This window comes from Onychomys torridus, chromosome 8, assembly GCF_903995425.1.
Source record: "Onychomys torridus chromosome 8, mOncTor1.1, whole genome shotgun sequence".
NCBI classification, from domain to species: Eukaryota; Metazoa; Chordata; class Mammalia; order Rodentia; family Cricetidae; genus Onychomys; species Onychomys torridus.
The window spans coordinates 60165160-60188010 of record NC_050450.1 but is presented as its reverse complement, the minus strand read 5'-3'; positions in this window follow the sequence as shown (position 1 = coordinate 60188010).

Here is a 22851-nt window from a genome sequence, read left to right as displayed (position 1 = left end):
GGATCTTTGTGAGTTTGAGGCCAGCCTGGGCTACCAAGTGAGTTCCAGAAAAGGCGCAAAGTTACACAGAGAAACCCTGTCTCAAAAGAACCAAAAAAAAAAAAAAAAAAATCAGTTGTGTGAGCCAACCCCTGCCTGTCCAACGTCCAATTCCAAGCTCAGCTGCCTCTTGCTCACTCCTACTTGCTTGAGTGGTGGGTGGTGGTTTTATGAACAGAGCTGCTCTGAAGTCCCTGGAGGCACACAGACACATTCTGTCTACCCTGGGAGCCCATTATATACTACTTACTAGTAAATGGTCACTATCTACTATTGTTCTTCAGCTCTGCCAGCTCTCAATGCCTGTACCTCAGGAGCCTGCAGCCTTTCGGGTCCCCTCTTTTGGAGGCCTTGACCTCTTACATGTTCAATAGTTTATCCATAGCCTCCTTCCCTTACTTCTTTGTACCCTAGTTCTCCGTGCCTGAGGGTATGTCTCAATCTCAATGTCTCTTCGTGTTCATGACTATGTGATGCCTAGGAAGATCCATGTGCCTGTCTGTGTTCACTACATGTGGGTTTTAGAAGAATGAGGTTCTAATAATGTGTGTGTACATTTATCTGTGTCTATACATACCTGCATATGTGTGGGCCTCATGTGGCCATGTGAGTGAGTTGTAGGCACACACTTTTAGGTATATGACAGATGAATGTGTGACTATAATGTCCATGTGTTTTATGTTAGATGATTGTGCGTGTATGTAAACAAGGGTGCCAAAATGTCAGATCATGGCCTGGATAGGTGGCTCAGTGGATCAAGTGTTTGCTGCATAAGCTTGAGGATATGAGCCCAAATGTCAAATCAGTATAAAAAGCTGCATGTGACTGTATGTACTTGAACTCTCAGTACTGTGAGGCAGAGGTGGGTGGATGCTTGAGGATTAGTTTCCAGTCTACTCAATCTGTGACAGACCATGTCTCAAAAAACTAAGGTAGATGGTGAGTGTTTAACACCCTACATCAACTCTTGGCTCCTATATGTACACAGGAAGGTGTGTGTTTCTTCACAGACCACATAGACATGCACCTGCACACATATCAAGTCATTTTATTGAATTATCTAGATGGGATGTCTCTATTGTAACAACCATCTTTTATAATCACCTCTAAGGAGTTAAAATGCCAACAAAATGTGCCTCTTTTCTACAGAACTGGTACACCTAGAACTCCTTCAGTCTGCTCACTGTGGGCCTCCCACATTACTTAAAGGCCATAACTGTATCTTCACAGAAATATCTAGAGTGCAGACTATGGAAGGGTCCTTTTCAGGTCACATAGAGAGTTGGCCAATGAACCAAAGAGAACTCTCCTGATCCACAAACCAGTCCCTTTTATGTACCTATTGTTTTTGGCTACCTGGGGTGTTATCAGAAAATCAGAGCTAGTGTGGATACAGGATGTACTTATTTGAAATTTCTTCTTTCTTTCTTTCTTTCTTTCTTTCTTTCTTTCTTTCTTTCTTTCTTTCTTTCTTTGTTTCTTTCTCTCTCTCTCTCTCTCTCTCTCTCTTTCTCTCTCTCTCTCTTTCTGTCTATCTTTCTTTCTATATGGAGTGGGTGAGTAGGTATGTTGTATGGTGCATGTACTTGCCAGTATGAGTGCATGTGAGTGCCTGTATGTTGAGCATCTTTCCTCATTTACTCCCTACCATGTTTATTGAGACTGAGTCTGTCAATGATCCTGAAGCTTATGGGTTTGGATCGGCTGGCTGGCCAATGAGCTTTAGGAACCTATTTGTCTGCCTCCCAAGCACTGGGTTAGCACAGTTAGCACTGGGTTACCACTGTGCCAGGCTTTTTATGTCCATTCTAGGGATCTGTACTGTGTAGTTTTGTGTGTCAACTTGACACAAGCTAGAGTCATCAGAGGCCTTCCCCTCTGATGGAACCTCAGCTGAAGAAATGCTTCCGTGAGATCTAGCTGTAAGGCATTTTCTCAATTAGTGATCAATGGGAGTGCCCAGACCACTGTGGATGGTGCCATCCCTGGGCTGGTAGTCCAAGGTTCTATAAGAAAGCAGGTTGAGCAAACCCTGGAAAGCAATCCAGTAAGCAGCACCTCTCCATGGCCTCTTCACCACCTTCTGCCTCCAGGATCCTGCCCTGCTTGAGTTCCTGTCCTGACATTGTTCAGTAATGAATAGCAATTTGGAACTGTAAGCCCAATGAACCCTTTCTTCCCCAACTTGCTTTTTGGTCATGGTGTTTCATCTCAGCAACAGAAACCCTAACTAAATTCAGGTCTTTCTGATTATGTAGCAGGCACTTTATCAACTGTTCTTTTTCATCAGCCCTAACTTGCTTATCTTGTCATTGAGTTATTAGTGTTCTATGTTGGGAGTATAATACTTTCGTCATATTTGTTAATGATGGATTTAGAATAATGAAGATTTTTATTGTATATGAAGTCAAGTATTACTTTTTTTCTATTTTCATTCTATGGGTCATAATTCTTGTACCTTTTCTTTTTATATATTTATTTATTCTTCTTCATACTGTACATCTAGACCACAGTTTCCCCTCCCTCCACTCCTCCTAGTCCATTCCCTCTACCTCTCATCTCCCCCAGATCTACTTCTCCTCCCTTTCCCTTCAGAAAAGAGCAGACCTCCCAGGGATATCAATCGAACTTGGTGTAAAATGTTACAATAAGACTGGACACAAACCCTCATATCAAGGCTGGATGAGGAAACCCAGTAGTAGGAAAAGGGTACCAAGAGCAGGCAAAAGTGTAACAAGTCTTTTTCTGTCCTGCCATCCAGCTCCCAAATAATGACATGAAGATTTAATTATGAAAGCTCAGCCTATAGCTTAGGCTTGTTCCTAACTAGCTCCTAAAACTTAGATTAACCCATTTATATTAATCTCCATTCTATCACATGGCATGACCTCTTTTCTACCTAGTACTTCTTGTTTCTACTCCATGTCTCTTGGTGTCTATTGTGCACCTAGATTCTCCTCTTCTTTCTTCTTCTCCCTGGAAGTCCCAACTATACCTCCTATCTAGCTATTGGCCATTTGGCTTTTTATTACACCAATAACAGCAAGTATATCTTCACACAGTGTACAAATATCCCACACAGAAGAGTCAAAGATACCCCTCACTCCTATTGTTAGCCATTCCATAAGAACACCAAGCTACACAACACAACCATAACATATATGCAGGAGACCTAGCACAGACATGCAGGCTCCATGATTGTCACTTTAGTCTCTGTAAGACCCTATGAGCCCTGCTTAGTTGATTCAGTGGGCTGTGTTCTCATAGTGTCCTAAAGTCCTCTGGCTCCTGCAATCCTTCCTCCCCCTCTTCTGTGGGGTTCCCTGAGCTCTGCCTAGTGTTTGGCTGTGGGTCTCTGCATCTGCCCCCATCATTTGTTGGATGAAGCCTCTCTGATGATGATTGGGTGAGGCTCTGATCTATGAGTACAGTAAATTATCACTAGGAATCATTTCATGGATTTTTTTGCCAGTTGTGTTTAGTTCTATCCAAGATCTCTGGGCTATCCAGCTTCTGATTCCAGGCAGTGTCAAGAGTAGTTTCCCTCTTGTGGAGTGTTGGCTAGTCACTCCCATAAATTCTGCACCACCATTAGCCCAGAACGTCTTGCAGGGAGGACAGATTGTAAGTTGAAGGTTCTGTGGCTGGGTTCATGTCCCTGTCCCACTGTTGGAAGCCCTGCCTGGTTAAAGATGGCCAGTTCAGACTCTGTTATCTCCCATTACTAGGAGTCTTCATTAGAGTCACCCTCACAGATTCCAGGGAGTTTCTGCTGCACTAGGTTTCCACATTGACCCCTAAGTACCCCACAATCCCAGTTATCTCTCATAGTACTCTCTCCCTTTGTCCCCCTCAAAATGATCCTTACTGTTCCAATGTCCACTCACCACCAGTCCACCCAGAATATTATTTCCCCTTCCCAGGGAGATCCACTATTCCTTCCTTGAGCCCTCCTTGTTACTTAGCCTCTCTGGAGTTGTGGATTGTAGCATGGTTATCCTTTACTTAACAGCTAATATCCATTTACAGTTGAGTACATGCCATGCTTATCTTTCTGGTTCTGGGTTACCTCACACAGGATGATTTTTTTTCTATTACCACCCATTTGCCTGATAATTTCATGATGTCATTTTTTTTAAACAGCTGAGTAATACTCCATTGTATAAATGTATCACATTTTTTATCCATTTTTTAATTCATTTTTTTCAGGTGAGAGATACCTAGTTTGTTTTCAGTTTTTGGCTTTTATGAATCAAGTTGTCATGAATATATGTCATGACATAGCTGAGCAAGTGTCCTTGTAGTAGGATGGAGCATCCTTTGGGTATGTGTAAGAGTGGTACAGCTGGGTTTTGAGGTAGATTGAATTCCCAATTTTCTGAGGAAACATTATGTTAGTTTCCATACTGGCTATGAAAGTTTGAATTTCCACCAGCAGTGGGGGAGTGTTCTTCTTGCTCCACATCCTCATCAGCATGAGCTATCATTTGTGGTTTTGATCTTAACCATTCTGATAGATGGAATCTCAAATCTTTTTGATTTGCATTTCTCTGATGGCTAAGAATGTTGAACATTTCTTTAAGTGTTTTTACATGAAAACACACACACACACACACACACACACACACACATATATATATATATATATATGTGTATATATATATATATGTGTATATATATATATATATATATATATATATATATACATATATATATATATATATATATATATATATATATCCAGTGACTTTTGTGTCTATCTGTATGCCACCATTAGTCTAACTTTATTTTATCTAGATGGAAGATTAGGAGTCAGAGAGTACACATTCTTCAACTTTTTCAAAATTATTTTAGCTCAATCCTTTGTATTTCCATGTAGTTTTTAAACCAGTTTTTCAGAAAAAAAATCCCTTCTGGAATAATGATTAAAACTGAATTATAAAACTTATAGAGAATAAATACTTTAATAAAACTGAGTTTTCCTATCTACAAACATGGCATATATCTCCATTTATGTATAGCATCATTAAACTTAACATTGTATCAGGTCTTGTACATATTTTTACTATTGTATTTATATTCACTGTACTATTGAAATGGTATTTTTTAATTTCTTATTTTCAAGTTGAGTTAGTACAGAGAAATACAATAAATTGTGTGAATTTGAGTGAATATCTGCCAAGGAATTTTATCCTTGCTCTTTGGTCCATTTGTACTTAGTGTACTCTTCGATCTGGTTAGATTTAAGTCTACAGTTGTTTGTGCTTTCCAGAAATCAGCTCAGGGTATCTTCCTCAATCACTGTTCACCTAATATTTGAGTCAGAGTCTCTCACTGAATATAAGCTCACCTATTTGCTAGGCTAGCTGACCAACGAATCTCTGGGGACCCTCCTATGTCTGCCTCCCAAGCACTGGAGGTACAGATGTGAGCCACCATGACAAGTATTTTACATGGGTTCTGGGAATCAAAACTCAGGTCATCCTGCTGGAGTTTGATGCATTTTACCAACTGACCCATATCTCCAGGCTTGGAAACTTGGTATTCTCCCCTTTTCCTACCCTTGCTCCTTAAGTCTTTAGAACCCATCATTTTACTCATTTTCCATGAGTTTGATTTATTTAGATAATACGGATACAAGAAATCTGGGCCTAGATCATTTTTTTGTAGGCTGCTTTTACTAAATATAGATTTTATGCTTTTACTAAATTAGAACTGTCTGGGTTAAGAGTCATTTTGATACTTTATTTTTGTTTAATCACTTTAAAGATGTTAGTTCCAGGCCTAGAGAAGTGGCTCACCTGGTTGAAAGTTCGTAACTCCAGCTGCCTTTGGCCTCCATATAGAACCCACATTCATGTGCATGTACCCCCATACACATAATTAAATAATATTAATTATAAACAATAACTTTTAAGAATGATGTTAGTCTGTTGTTTCATGGCCTCCACTATTTCTTTCTTTTTCAGTTTTTTCCTCTTTCTTATTAAGAAATTTTTTTTCATCTTACACATCAGAGATCTCCACCCCCCCCCCAATCTTCCCCACAAGATGGCAAGACCTCCCAGGGGGAGGCACATCCAATAGAGGCAAGTCCAAGCCCTTCCCCTGCCTTAAGGCTGCACAAGGTGTCCCATCATAGGTAGTGGGCTACAAAAAGCCCCCTCATGCACCAGGGATGGATTCTGATTCTACTGCCAGCCTCCCCTACCCCAACCAAACTACACAATTGTCTCGCCATGCAGAGGACCTAGTCCAACCCATGCAGGTACCACAGCCATTGACCCAACTTTCATGAGTTCCCTCTAGTTTGGTTTGGTCATCTCTGCGGGTTTCCCCATCATGATCCTGATGTGCTTGTTCATAGAACTCCTCTTTTCCCTCTGACTGGACTCCTGGATCTCTACCTGGTGTTTGGCCGTGGATCTCTGCATCTGCCTCCATCAGTCCTCCCATCCCATCAGCTTCCACTATTTCTGAGAATTCAGTTGTAATTTTTGTCACTGAACTTCATATACAGCGTGTCTTTTTTTCTTCTGTCACCTGCCAAGGGTATGCATAAATATTTCTGGAAATTCTCTAAACTTTTTGGATCTGTGTGTCTATATTCATTCTGTCAAACTTGGGAGGATTTCAACAACTTATTTCTACTAGTGTTATTTCTGACCTTTTCTGTTTATTCTTTTGACTTACTGTATATAGGTGTATATACATATGTGTACACATACATCTTGGTTCTGATGAAATGTGTTATTTCTGACCTACTTTGCTTATTATTCTGACTTATTGCAGATAAGTGTATATACATATATGTGTACACACACACAAGGACTGTTCTGGTGAAATGTGTTATTTCTGACTTATTTTGTTCATTATTCTGACTTATGTATATAGGTGTATATACATATGTGTACACACACACACATACACACACACGGTTCTGATGAGATGTGTCATTTCTGACCTATTTTATTATTTTGACTTATTGTGTGTGTGTGTGTGTGTGTGTGTATATATATATATATATATATATATATATATATATATACATATATACATATATATGTCTCTCACATACACACACACACAGTTCTGATGAAATGTGTTATTTCTGACATATCTTCTCTCTGTAGAGTTTCTGCTCCATGCATTAGACTGCCTGACAGTGTTGTATGAGTTTCCGAGTCTCTGCTCATTTTTCTTCCGTCTTGTTCCTGTCTGCTCTCTAAAGATTGTCTCATGTCTGGTGATCTGTCTTCACACTCCTTTATTCACTCAGCTGTCATCTCTAATCTGGTATTAAGCCCATCTGGTACATTTTTAATTTTAATTACAATAAATCTCATTTCCAAAATTTCCAGTGGGTTCTCATTTCTCTGTTGAGAGTCTGTGTCTTTGGACTCAGTACAACTGTATTCTCCTCTAGACTTCTGATTGTATTTGTATATCTTCTTTAAACTCAAAGAAATTGGCATGCCCCTGTAGAGTCCATGAGCTGCTTTCACTGCAAGGTTAAGAAAAGCCTCTAGGGCTGGTGAGATGGCTCAGTGGGTAAAAGGAGCTTGCTGCCAAACTTGACAATCTGAGTTCAATTCCTGGGGCCTACATGGTGGAAGGAAAAAACTGATTCCCTAAAGCTGTTCTCTGATCACCACATACACACTGTGGAACTCACATACACATGCATGCACATGCATACACACACTAAATACATATGTGCATACATACATACATAAATGTATTTTTTTAAAGAAAAGCCTTGATGTTTATCCACTGGGCTGCTGTATTGAATTTATATGTGCAACTACTGGAGCAGATGGAACCTAGGCTTTGTCCAAACATCCAGTCAGGTGAAAGTCCCCAGCACAAAGCCTCCCCTGGGAAAGGCTTGCACAGTGCACAGCCTGCTTATGATAGCTGAGTACAGATCATGGCAGCCCAGGCTGCTGTGGCTTCTCCTCTGGGTGACATTTACCTTTAAGCAGCAGAGAGTTCCAGTCTCAGGGTCTAAGGCTGAAAATTGCTCCTGCCATCTCAGAATAGGCAAGGAAATGTTTCTTTGCTGAAAACCGCATTTGCTGGTTATGAAAATGATTCTGAACGTTTCTTCACATCTCTGTATTGATTCCCAGCCTTCTTGTTTTATTGTACAATAACAGGCCCCAGTACACAGAATATATTACTACACAAACGTAGAAGAATCTCTTCCTAGGGAATTATGTGAAATCCAAGCGCTGTGGCTCAATCAAGTCTCCAGTCTAAAACAAAGGCAGCAAGCATCCAGAATAGCATCCAGGTTCCTTCTCTTTGTCATTGGTGTATTGGGATCCAAATGGACCACAAATGAGGTCTCAGTTCATATCTAATTACAACAGTGCTGAGTCCTGGGTAAGAGACAGCAAGCCCCCAAACTGATCAAAGCCAGGGAATTTCCTTCATCATACAACCTTTAAGGAGACTAATGTACTCTTAGCCACCCCCACAGTGGCAACCACTAGGGAAGGACCCTGATTGTGTTCTTTGTGAAACCTCATATCCCCCGCTCCAGCACAACTAAATGACTGAGTAATGGCTTTATAAACAGCCATCTGATTAGCCTGGTCCCAATGGGAGGAATACACAGGTGGCCAGTGTGTTCCGGGGCCATGAGCAAGGATTTTCATCCATCTCTGTCACGGGAGATGCCCACAAGCGTTTGTCAGGCTCTGACAGGAATGGGAGTCGGGGGCAGAGGGAAAAACAACAAGGCCTTTTGTTCCATGACAACTCTCCTCCTTCCAACTTCCTACAAAGGGATCAGGCTCAGTACAATGAGGTGGGGGAGTTCAACAGAGGGAAGAGAGATGGATTTCAGACTGAGGAGGGACATGGAAACCTGGGAGTGATGAGGAGGCCGTGTTGAAAGGAGACAGAATTGAAAGTTTTGAGGGCAGGACTCTTGGGAGTTTTGACTTGTACTAAAAGGGCACAATTGCCTTTGTATACCATCTCTGGGTTACAGAGCAAGCCGCCCAAGAACCCCTCCCTGGATGCAGGGCCAAGGAGATGCTTAGAGGGAAGGAGCAGCAAGCTACCCTATCTTCTAGATCATTATTGAGAGACCAGTACATCAAACTAGAGCCATGATTCCTAACAAGCCTTGCTACTTCTCCAACATCCCAGGACTCTGCTGTTGGAGCCATCTGTGTTCTGGAGCTGAGCCACATGGGCCCATGGGCAGTGATTTGTTTATTTTGACCAAGGGCTGTCTCTGCACCTCTGAACACCAGAAAAGCCTACTCCTCCCCAGCCTCCTTTCCAGACAGTCTCGGGGAGCTACCTTAGGTCTTCTTATGGGGTAGACAGCCTGTTCTGATCTTTGCTCTTTCCATACAGAATCCCCTTCAATGAAAGGACTTCAAGCCTTACCCAGGGTAGGTAGAGCCACGCTCAGACCTGGCCACCCTGTGTTCAATCAATGAACTGCCTGCATTGTCTGCAGAGAGACCTGAGCTCAATGCCCAGAACTCAGGAGAAAACAAACAAAACCAACCAGGCCTAGTAGTGTTTCCTTGCAATCCCATAATGGAGGAGGTAGAGATAGGTAAATCCCTGAGACTTGCTTGACAACTAGTTCAACCTAATTAGTGAGCCCCAGATCTCCCACCACAGAACCTGTCTCAAAAACCAAGGCAGATAGCTCCTGAGAATACCAAATGTTGACCTCTAGCACACACACACACACACACACACACACACACACACACACAAATGTGCTTCCCCAAAAGTCTTTCCTCCCAGAAATGGCTCCCTGACCACTTGAGTTTGCTTCCCTGTCCTGTGGAGAATCTCAATGGGTTAAAAATGACCCCCTAAACCAAAGAGATATGTATATCTCCATATGTGAAAGAACAGGGCCTCAGTTTTCCATGTATATAAAATGGGGATAATAATTCCTAATCCCATGCAACCATTCCCAAAGTCTGGCTAGCTTACCCATGAAAGCTCTCAGCACAGTGTTGTCAGAGCAGAGGGCAAAGTCCTGAGGAACTGGAAGGGACCCAGTGACAGGTTAAGTTCAAGCCCGAGACCTGCTCCCCAGAGGCTGAAGCCTGCTGGACCAGGGCTAACTTGCTGTAAAGTTAGCCTAGTTTGTTTTGCTCAGAAGGCCATCGGACAGACCACACAGCAGCAAAGCAGACCTCTTAGACAAAGAAACAGGGGCCCCCTAGAAATGGCCATCGTAATTCCCCAGACAGAGCCCCAACCCTGTCAGAGATTGTAAGCTTGTCTTCTCCTTAGCCAAGCCCAGATCCTGTTTCCCAGTCTGGACCTTTGATGAATGTCTGACTTTGGACATAATTGAGCCCTGATCCTGTTGTGAGCAGGATGCAATGTCTGCCCATCTTCTTCCCAAAACCTGCTTGGGATTCCAAGGGCCTGGAGGGGAGAGTGGACAGCTTCCTGAAGTCCATTTCTGGCAGTGGAGGGGACAGATATAAACACTCTGTGAATCCCCACCCCACATGCTAGTGGCCGGGAGTGTCAATGATGAGCACGCTCTGCTCTCTAGTTCTCTTCTGCCCTCTTTGATGTAAATACAAATGCCAGAGGCCGGTGTTTATATTCCCAATTAAGGGAGAAGCCAGCCCATCTAGAAGAGGACAGCAGACCTTGATGTGTCCTGACAGCAGAGTCTTCAGCCATGGCTCCCAGCTCCATCTTAGCCATTCAGACAACTAAAACCAAAAATAGCAACAAAACAAAACAAGCAAACAAAAAATTCCAAACAAAGGAAAACCCACTACCCCAGAGATGCCATGGAGACCGAGGACTCTATCAGCGCTGTTTGGGGCTATTTTGGAGCCACCTCTCCTTCTGACTTCCTTCCTATTACTAATTCCTCTCCTAGCCTAGTTCATACTCTGATCTCCCAGCCATTCCATGCATCCCTGTGAAAGCCATGTATTTCTCTCTGCCATGGATAATCAGATACCAGATGTCTCTCCAGCCTCTCCTGAGACCTGTCTGAAGTGCACAGCACCCAGGCCACCCCTGGCAGGCCTCCTATGGCTTCATCCTCAACCTTTGTCTTGGGATGGCTCACGTGACCCCAGGAACAGTGTCTGGGAAGGATTGCCCTTCTTCTGCTCTAGCTGCACCTAGATCGAGTGGCACCTCTCCTGCAGGCGCAAAGCACAACCGAGGAAGCCTCGAATGGAAGATAGAAAGTGAATCTGGTCTCACAGCCAGGACTGAGATGGACTGTAGGATACAGTGAGCACAGTGAGCATGGAAGGTGGGTGGCCAGTACGCTTGACAGCACCACCAGGGATGTGGAAACTTCCCAGTGGCCCTGCATCTGCAGTAATAATAGACACCCTACAGATCCCAGGGCCAGCCAGCTTTAGGAAACACTGTGTGAGACACAGACCATGAGTGTCAGGACCACCAGACGCTCCCCAGGCCACAGAGCCAGGTTCCTTCTTACGTTTACAGGGAAAAATCTTAATCCCTAAAAGACTTCACACCATACTTCTTCCAAATTTCAAGTTAAGGTGTAGAATGTCCATCTAACAGCTCCGTTGGGAGGCCTGAGAGTCATCTGATCCCGCTGTGCCTGTTGTGCCCTCCCAGGCTCTTTTCTATGGACCTCATGACAACTCCAGCTGCCACGTGTGCTAGCCAGGAATCTGGGGTCCTCCTGCCTTCTTCTCTTTCATGGCCCAGGCTCTGTCTTCCCATTCATCCAGACAGCAACCATTTCTTCCCTGTCCACATCACTCACTTGGGTCTCAGAGGCCGTCCCTTCCTGTCCTCCTGGCCATCTCCCTGTTTATATCACTGTGGTTTTGTAGACTGGTTTCAATGGCAGTGTTCAAACTACTTCTGCCCAACATTCCTAGGAGCTACACCTGGTAAGAAAACCAAGGTCTCTACAGTGGACCATGGATGCACTGTCATCACCAGCCCCTACTTGTGCATCACCAGCCACCCCGCAAACATGTCAGTCCTGGGCCCAAACAGGCTGAGTATGGGGCTCGCCTCAGTCTGATGAACTCCCTCACCTCCTAAGGGAGTTTCCATAACCACCTAATTTCAGCTTTAAGAAGTCACCCCAGCCACTGCCTCTGGGCATTTGAAATATTCCCTTATGCTGTTGTTTCGTACAGTCTGAGTGTGTGAGAGTCATTTTGTTTGTTTGTTTGTTTGTTTTCAGAAGAAAAATAGTCTAAAATTTGTATTTTTAAACATAGAAAACATTGATACCCACCCTAATTCCTACGAGACTGTGGGAGCATGAATTGTTGAGCCCAGGATTGGAAAAAGCACGGGGACGAAAGGCCATATGAACAGAAGCACATGAATTGTGTTTGTTTGTTTTGAATTGTGTTTGTTTGTTTTGAATTAGCAAATTTATTAAGCAAATAGCAGGCCAAAGTACAATAATCAATAGCATGTAGATAGCAGAGCATCACTGGATTGAGTACTTAAAACATCCAGCAGAAATCAGCTGTGAAAGCCACTTCTAGGCAGACAGCTAGAGTTCCCAAGAGGGGGAGTCTCAGAGAGAACACAGTGTCCCCTCCGGTGATGCTTCCAGGTAAAAGAACAAATAACATGAAGAGATAACATCATCAAGCCAGGTGCTTTTAACATCTAGCAGATACCAACTGGGGAAGTTGAGGCATTAGCTGGAGTTTCTGGTTGCACCTCCTCTCCATGACTGTGGGTCCAACTTCTTTCCAGGGCAGGAACTTCTGTAAGGTGGGATAAATGATAGCTATCTGTTAGAGATGGCTTACTTTCTAGCTGTTCTCAAGGACTCAGTGCTTTCACAGGCTTCTTCCTCTGTATCTCAGTGGGGGCAGCCCATCCCCAGACAAGGGAGGCTACGAGGTCACTTTGAAAGAAATGCAATTGGGTCTGAAGTGGGATGGAGGTGCCCTGACTCAAGAGCTAGCTAGCTTCTTGGTAAGTTCAGACAGCATATAACAATCTACCAAGCTGACGTGTTTTATAACCATTCAGCTCTTCCCCCACCTCTGGCATCTGCTATTTTGCCTAAGGCATGACTGGTTCAGTTCATTCACTGTATGTATCTGTTGTTGTCTGGGTGCTCATGGAAACAGGTAGCTTTAGAATTGGTGGATTCAAGCACCTCGTAGATATGCAGTTGCTTAATAAATATTTATGGAATCAAGCAGTTAGCAGGCACTTTGGAGTGAACCAGACTTTGGTTCAAGTCCTGTCTGTGCAACTGGGACCCTGTGACTTTGTTACATTGACTTCTTGCCTCTGAACTTTACCTCAGTTTCCACATGTGTAGAGTGAGGTTTGTGTTAAATAACCCTCACTGAAGGTCATGGGACTCAGCAGACCACCCTCCACTTGTGGTTGAATGTGGAGCATCCCAGACCTTGGCAGAGCATCTGCTGTCTCTGCAATGATGCTAGGAAGGAAGAGGTATGTTTAGACATCACAAGCTGCAATTCTAGGGCATGAGGCCAGATACTCTCCTGGTGTTTGGAAGCACTCTTTCCTCATGAATGGACTTTCAACAGAGGAAATGGTTTCAATCAGTTGAAGGAACAAGAAGTCCATCTATCTTCCATTATTTAAGGGAAGAATGAATCTCAGGAGTAGGGTGATGATGGCGGTGATGGGAGGAAGGCTGGAGCCAATTCAAATGATAAGGAGAATTCTCCAAAAAGCACCAAAAAGAGGCCCCTGGGGTCCAGACAATGAAGGGCCAGCTGTCATCATTGTGTGTGCCCTTCTCAGTGGGAAGAAGACGGGGTAATGGGGATGATCATAACAACCACCTTTTCAGGTTACAAAATACCTCCACAGTTGTTGTCTCATACAATTTTCATAAGGACCATTTGGGGCCAGCATCACTCAGCCTGTGTGCAGATGAGAATAGGACACAGTCACAGATGTCCTGCTGACATGGCCTTCAGCTGTATCAGAGTCTTTCTCCAGGGCGATTACAAGCTTTGTGACTTTGTAACCTTTGTCTTGGTGTGTAGCATATGATAGAAAAGCACCCATACAACAGTGAATTTCCTCTCCAGATGCTCTTACCCACATCAGGTAACAGTGCCAACAGCACCCTGCCTTGTGTGTCCTCTCATCCACACCCACCCGCACCCCAAAGGTAACTTGCCAGCTGTCACCACCCATTAGTTCTGAGATGTCATCTTCTGCTCAATGGCATGCCTGATGCATGTAGCTGGAGTTCATTTGCCATACTGTGTATATTTCACCTATATACCATGTTTGAGTTTGAAAAGTAGCTTTCTAGAACAGGCGTATGGACTTATCAACCAGCCCCCCCCCCACACACACACTGAGAGCACATGTGTTTCATTTACTCCAACACTCAGTGCTAACAATCTTTCAAGTTAATTGGTCCCATGAGGGTTGACTAGCATTCCACTGTGGTTTGGGTAGGTTGTTGTTTGTTTGTTTGTTGAGACAGGATCTCACTATGTAACTCTGGCTGGCCTGAAATTCATTATGTAGACGAGACTGGCTTGGAACTCAGAATGCCTGCTTCTGCCTCCTGAGCACTGGGACTAAAGATCCCATGCGCATACCAGCCTCTGCTGTGGTTTTAATAGAACCCCATCTCCGATATTTGTCAGCTCTTCAGACACCTGCTGTTGCAAAATGACTTTTCAGATGTCACATCCATTTTCTCTTTGATTTATAGGGGTTATCTATCCTGAAAGCAGATCCTTTATTGGAAATATAAGTGATAGCCAGGAGAGGAGGGCTGAGAAGGTTTACTTTTCTCCAGATGACTAGAGAATTGCCTCATGAAATTCTACAGAAGAAACACTCCTTTGTACTAGACTTTGCTTCTAGACTCTGTCTAGATTGATTTACACTAGAGTGTGTTCTGGATTCTGTCTAGACTGTTTCCAGCCACCTGCCTGCTTCTTCTCCAGTAGCAAATTGCTTAAATTGCTGAGTCTTAGGTGTTTCTGTACTTAATGAGGCTGGACCTACTTCTGTACTGTTTTTCCCATCAGAACTTTCTAGCTTTTTCTGAAGGCTGTTCGTCCACATAAACTTTGGCTCTATTTTTACCAGATTGCCTAATAATCCTGTGGAATTCTAATTGGAATTTTGTTGGTTAATTTTGAAGTTGTGCTAATCCTTCCTAGGTTTAATATTGTCACAAACAGCAAGGCTGCATTGTTGTTTGAAGTCTCTTTTTTCGTTACTGCGAAGAGACACCAGTAGTCTTCATAAGGGTCCTGATCTTCCCAGGCTAAATTTATACCCAACCATTCTGGGATTTTCAATATTTTTCAAGTGGCAATTTTTAGCATCAAGAAAAATGATTCGTCTTGAATATTAGTGTTGGAATCCACCACTTTCCTTATTTTTCCCCTTGTTGTGGACAGGCTTTATTTGGTTGTCTTGGAACCTATAGTCACATCATTTGTAAAGAGCCACACCTGGGCTCCTCACTCTACTGACTTGTGCTATAAGGACAAGAATAGCTACTCAGGGGCTACTTGGAAATTCACTCAGGAGACCATGAAGGAAACATTCATACTAGGTGGCTTATCCCCAGCACTACTGACAATTTGAGCTGAATAATTCCCCATGGAGGGGGCCATGGGGCAAGAGCAAACATCTCCAGACCTGGACTGATTTCTGGACCTGAGAAGCACTGGTTGAGGAAAAGCAGCTGGATCCCAGGACCCTAGAACTGCCTGTGGCCAAATGGCTTCAGGACAGCTGTCTCCTCAGATCTCTTCATTTCAGAATCCCTGGCCAAGGATTCTGTTGTTTTCTTTGGAATGTCTCATGTCCATTTATACCTCAGCCAATCATTGCACTGAGCAGTAGGAAAAATCATATATCAACCAATATGAGGCTATGGGAGCCCTCCCTCAAGACAGAAATAAGAGGAGTGAAGTCAAGAGGATAGCCAGACAGATGCTGAAAAGTGAACTATCCACTCACAAGATGTGAGGTTGGTCAGTGTGCTTCCAAGAAGCAGTGGAGATTGCATGCATTAAAAATTCCTCTCTGGCAACTGCTAAATCTGTCCTCTGCTATTCCTCATAGGCAGATTAACATAGCACAGTATGCCTTAGTAACAGGTTTCAGAGCTCTGAAAGGTTTCTGGTTTGGGAAATGGGTGCCACCTGAATGTAGTGTTTTCTTCTTTATAAGTGCTGTAGAAATTTCTTCCATTGTTTCATTTAAATTGTTCTTCACTCTTAACCATGGTCACAAGTGAGATTTGTCTAACATTTTCTATTTTTGTGCTTTCTCAAATTTGGGTATCTGTGCTATGCTGGTTTTGAAAAAAAAGAAAAAGTAATTGGAAGCCTTCTTCACTTCTCTAGGCTCTGAGAGAGTTTAAATAGCATCACAATCATCTGTTACTTGAACATTTCAAAGAACTTACCTTTGAGACCATCTGGACTCACCACTTTTGAGGAGAAGTTGTGTTTTTATAACTTTCTGAAATTCTTTCATTGTTTTTAATATAGATTTTATTTTTTTATAGAATCCATTTGATCACTTATAATTCTTGGAAAATATTTCTTTAATCTATCTTTGAAATTTATTTCCACTAATTTTTTTATTTAGAAGAATTATTATGCCATATATTTTGATCATGTTTTCCCTTCTCCAGACTCCTCTCAGATCCTCCCGCACCCTATTTATGTTCTTTCTCTCTCTTTCAAAAATTAATCCCACAAAAACACAAAGATGAAAATTAAAACAACAACAAAACAAACCAATAAGGCAAAATAACAAAAACCTGCCAAAACGAAACAATAGAAACAAAAAAGCACCCCCCATTCCCCACCCCCCGGCACACACGAGCTAACAAACCCCACAAAATTCATTTTGTGTTGCTCAACTGCTCCTGGGCATGGAGCCTGAACTGGAGTATGGTTGGTATAGCCCATGACACTCCATTGGAGAAAACGGATTTATTCTTTTCCAACTGGTATCAATTGTGCGTCTTAGTTAGGTCTGCAATCCCACATCCACTTCCCCCTCTCAGTGCTGGGACCCCATCTGGCTTGAACACGTGCAGGTCTTTTGCAGGCCGCCATAGTCTATAATTGCATATGTGCATCATTCCTCTTGTGTCTGGAAGACACTGTTTCCTTGGACTCATCCATCCCCTCTGGCTCTTACATTCTTTCTACCTCCTCTTCTGAATAGTTTCCTGAGTCTTGAGGGAAGGGGTTTGATAAATATATCCCATTTAGGACTTAGTACTCCAAGGCTATTGGTTGCTCTCCACAATCTGATAGAAAGGCCCTATTGCTGAATACATTTACTCATGTTATGGAACACAAAGAGATCAAGCCAGTACTTGGCTAGACACCTTACTCATAGGACTAGCATTCAGAAACCTTACTCCTAGGATTAGCATTCATAGTGATGGAAAGTACTTTGCATACTCCTGGAGGAGAAAGGTAACCATCATTATCACCTAGCTACACACCCTGTAAGCTACAACAGCAACCTGCCTGCAAGATATATTGGTGCAATAGTGTCACAAAGGTGATGGGAGTAACAACCACTTTCTGATTGGATTGAAGCCCCACTCCAAGGGGTAGAAACTGTACTAGACACTGCTAAATTGACCAAGAAGCTGAGATTGGAAAGGTCACAAGCCTGGGGAAAACCTACTGCTATCATTCTGCTAAAGGAACACAGTAGTAAAATGACTTCTGATGGCATACTGCTGTACCACAGAGATCAGTGTCTCCCTTAACCCTTATTAGAGAAGCAGCTTCTTGCAGCACATGAGAATTAACATGGGGATTCACAACTAGACAATATGCAGAGTGAGAGACTTTGGAGCACTGGATCCACTAAATTTTCTTTTTTATAAAAGAAAAAACGGTTGGATCAATAGTGTTTCCTCTTTTTTTCTTATAGTATATTTGAGCTATTTCCCAATAATCTATGAGTTTTATTGGGTTTTCTTCCCCCTTTTGTGGTGATATTTTGTTTGTGCTCTAACAAATAAAGCTTGCTTGGAGATCAGAGAGACAAAGAAGCAAACAACAGCCACTTCTCTTACCTCTACTGAATCCTCAGACTGACAGGGCTGAGCTCCTGTCTCCACCTTGCCTTATCGATTCCTCTCTGCCCAGTCATACCACTTCCTGTTTCCTCCTACCAAGCACTAGGATTAAAGGTATGAGTTTCCCAAGTACTGAGATTAAGGGCATGAGATCCCAGATGCTGGGATTAAAGGCGTGTGCCACCACTGCCTGACCTCTAGTGGCTAGCTCCCCACTCTGATCTCCAGGCAAGGTTTATTTGTTAGAGCACAAACAAAATATCACCACACCCTTATAAACTACTGCTTATGTTTATTTGCTAATGCTACTATTTTTGTTTTCGAATTATTATCTTTCTTCCATTTTTTTTAGTAACCTAGCTGATTTTATTTTTACTTTACTAAGTAGATTATTTATTTGTTTATAACTCTTTGCTGTGTAACATGTTCCAAAATTGCAGGGTTGACTGAGGAAGTAAGATGTTCAAACACAACAGGAAATAGAGAGAGGGAGTGCACACAGGGTGTTTAAAGAAGAGAGCTACGAAAAAGAAGCAACAGGAATGAACAATGAAACTTAAAACACATTTTAGATTCGTGTTTATTTACAGAGAGCTGTGCTTTAAGTCAGACCTTTCTCCAAGGGCTAGCACAGACGATGTCATAGGGTATATGGTTAGAGGAGAGTTTCTAAGTTCTCTGTAGAGAGGGCTCCATAAAATTGGTTCCTGACCCATGGAAACTACAGAAGCCTATCGCAACAGAGGAGAGAAATGCCCTAGAGAGTCGTAGAATCCCCATCTCACGGAGCTAAAGTTGAGAGGGGCCATAAAAGGCCAGGAAATAAGAAACCATGCTAGAAAAAAAAATGGCCTTGTTGATCAAGGACTCATTGGAAGAACTGTACTACCTTTCTTGTTAGAGTGACCAAATACTTGACAGGAAGCAACTTAAAGGAGGGAAGATTTATCTTGGCTCACAGTTTGACGAGATACAGACCATTATCACAGGAAAAGCACAGTGGTAGGAAGGAGCCTGAGATGGCTGCTCACTTTGGGTCTGTGGTAAGAAGCAGAAAGCAAACTGAAAATGGGGCACAGCTATAAAAGCTCAAGGCCATGGCCCTTAGTGACCCATTTCCTAAAGCTTCCATGACCTTCAAAAACACTGTTCCCAGCTGGAGACTAAGCGTTTGAACACACGAGCCTATGGGGAACATTTCACACTTAAATCTCTACAGGAACCTCTTAAGAAACCGTGAAAATGAAACTCATTTAGAAAGGAGTTAAATTTAAACACATTCTAAGAACAACGCACAGGGGTCCAACTTAAAAGGGTTCAACATTCTCTTAATAACTATCTTAAAATTTCTGCACTTTCTTTTCTTCCTTTCCCTCAGCTGCAGCCCACAATGAGCTTGCAGCAGAGGAAGACAGGAGTAGAGGTATCAGAAACATGGAGTTACTTAAGCCAACAGCTGCAGACTGGATCAGAAATAGCTCCCAAATGTCATGTTGAAGGCTTGGCACCAGCTTAAGAGGTGGAGTCTAGCAGGGAGGTCTTGGGTTCATAGGCAGTGTACCCTTGAAGGAGATTGGTGTTATCTTATCTAGTCTCATCTCTTTTTCCAATTTTCAGTCAGGAAGTGGTTGATCCTGTTCCACCACATTCTCCTGCTGTGATACATTTCCTGACTCCAGATTCCCAAACAGTATCAACTAACCCTAGGCTAAAATTATGAGCCCAAACCAATCCTTAATCTTTGTAAATTGTCTTAGTGATGGAATATTGTCTTAGTGATGGAGAGTTGATTCAGCCATATTTGGTCTCTGAGGTGATTATAAAATACTGACCTAGTGAGAATGATCAGAAAAAGCAACACATGCCACATCTTCACTCTGTCCTTGGTACAGGACAGGTTAACAAAATAGTAAAAACTAGTGTTTCCTAGTCAAAGGAGTCTTGCTTGTTTGACATGTTAATTATATTTGTTTAGTTCATAAATGTATAATTTTTCTACCAGTTATATTTCTAAGGGCCATAATTTCGTATTTTCATTCTTATACATTCTTCCCCTCCAGGTAGTCTTTAATATCAAGGGCAATTTATTATTGGATGTGGGAGTTATATGTAAAGATTTCTCTTTAGTTCCAGGTGGCTGGTTTGTGGGGGCTGCTACCATCTTGATTTTCCTTCTAAGCTTTAGTGTATGGGAGTCAGATAACATGAAAAAAGCAGCGGAGTTCTAACTTACACAGGACCTGGTTCTAAGGAGAATGTGTGAGGGGAAATGTGCATTCTCATTTGCTCATGCTTTTGCTTTTTTGTTCTGCTCTCCTCCTTCTCAGGAAGTTTTCATAACTCCCCTCTGCCCCTGGTGACTCGGAATGGCACAGTGGTTTGAGCTAATGCGGGTCTTTTGTCATTTATTGTGCTGGTCCTTTGGATGTCTGTGTCCCTTCAGGAGGCTTGATATTGTCTCCTTCATAAGTTGGACCTATTTATTTTCTCTGCTTCTCTTGGAACTTCTATTGGATATCAGACTTTCAAAAGATGAAAACATATATTCATATTAGAGTCCCCGGCTGCTCCCCTAGCCATGACATTCCCTCCCATTTCTCTTCCTGCCTCCTTATATTCTGTCTTAGACTTTTTCTGATTTTGTTTCTAATGCTTCTAATAATTTAAAAAATAGAAGACAACTAAAAACATACTGAGAAAAAAAAAGCAGTGTCACACACAAAAATCCCACACTATGTGACTCTATCAATCTGAAAAGTCCAAAGCAGAAATACCTGAAGATCCAGAGAGCAAGATTAGAGATTAGAAGGCAAGTGAAATGTATGCAGGCTCTCCAGTGAAGTGCTGAGAATATTCTATAACTAGGAAGAAGTGATATACCAAATACCAGTATCTCAGTTAGGCTTTCTACGGCTGTGAAGAGACACTATGACGGAAACTTATAAAGGAAAAAAACATTTAATTGGGGTGACTTACATTTTCAGAGGTTTAGTTCATTGTCATCATGGTGCAACATGGCAGCACGCAGGTAGACATGGTGCTGGAGAGGTATCCAAGTGTCCTACATCTTGACTTGCAGGCAACAGGAAGTAGTCTGAGTGTTTCATTGAGAGTAGCTTGAACATAAATTAGAACTCAAAGTCTTCTCCAACAAGGCCACACCTCCTAATAGTGCACTTTATAGTTTAGTTACCTCAGGAGGTACTTTGTTATAATCATAAAAACATTGGCAATAAGAGATTGCCAGTTTCTTTCTATAAAAAGCCAGATAAAAGAATGTTAGACTTTGAGGACAAAATGGCTCTGTCAGAGCCAACTTCTGTGCTTCTGCTATGGTAGTTCATGAGTAGCCATAGATTATACTCAGATGTGTGTGTGTGTGTGTGTGTATGTGTGTGTGTGTGTGTGTGTGTGTGTGTGTGTGTGTGTGTTCCAATATAAATTTTTCTACTGAAGCCGATAGTAACAGAGAAAGAATAGGTGAATAAGCTGAATTTGGCCTAGAGGCCTTTATTTGTCCATTTATGTTTCTAAATAAGAGGAAACAATGACATGAGCCTTCACAGTATTGTGAAGTGCTAGGCAAAATGCTAATACTGGGGAGGAAGACTGTAGCTATACATTTCCTTGCAACTTCTAGTGAGTCTCTAGTTATTCAAAAATAAGAAATACATTTAAAGTCTCAGGAATTGAAATAAAAGGGGGGAACCTTTTAATGGGAATAACTTTGAAGAAAGGTAGGATTGTGCTGGGCTCAGCCTGGGCCCGGGCTGATGACATCATGGTGTGTTAAGGTAGAAATAGAGGCTTCCTAGGATCCTAGAGTCTATAGCTCACAGCCATATTGGTTTGACATGGCTTAAGGTTGCAGATCCCCATGTTCCATTAAGTCCTGAGAGACTAGCTACAGTTTGCTCAAGAGAATGGCTGATCCATATAGCCATAGAGACCAGAGTTTTAGCAAAATGTATGTGATCTTTAATGCTACAGATGGGAGCCCAGATAGTCAGACCAGAGTTGGAGGAAGTGATCTGAAAAATCAACAGTATATGGTTGGTTAGATAAATTATAGCAATGCAGAAGATGGGATGTGCACATCCTCCAGCTGTGATAGTAGATAAAGATGAATGTGGTGGTACATAGCCAAGGACAGGATAATAAATTTAAGGCTAGCCTATATACTGAGCCCCTGTCCCTAAACAAAACAAAAATAAGAATAATACAAAGACTCTGAGGATACTCAATATATAATTTGAGTATCGTGTAAGTAGAGAACAAGGTTTAAAAAAGAAAAGAAATAGCTAGAAATTGGGTTAAAAATGTTAAGTTTCGATGACTTTTCCTCCCAGCAACTATATTTTCTACAGTTATATTACCTTTATGATCAATTTTTATATGCACAAGAAGAGACATTTTTAGGTACATAATTTATTTATGAAAGTCAAACCAGAATGATTAAGACTCTTAGGATTCCATCCCATAAATGATTCAGGATCTGGGAGTACCCAATATGGAGAGGACCAGACGACAGGCTCCCCATCACCATCCTTCAAGCATGTGAGTGCTGTCCTGTGAGAAAAATGAGCTTCATTTTTGAGAGGAGAGCTGACCATAGGCTATCAGGCAATACCTTTGCCCAGCATAAACGGCTCTCAAGTATAAGACTTGGCTTCCTCTGGGGTGACATACTCAATTGTTAGAGGCTCCCAAGAGGTCATAGCTGTGACTTCGGGATATCAGGAAAAATT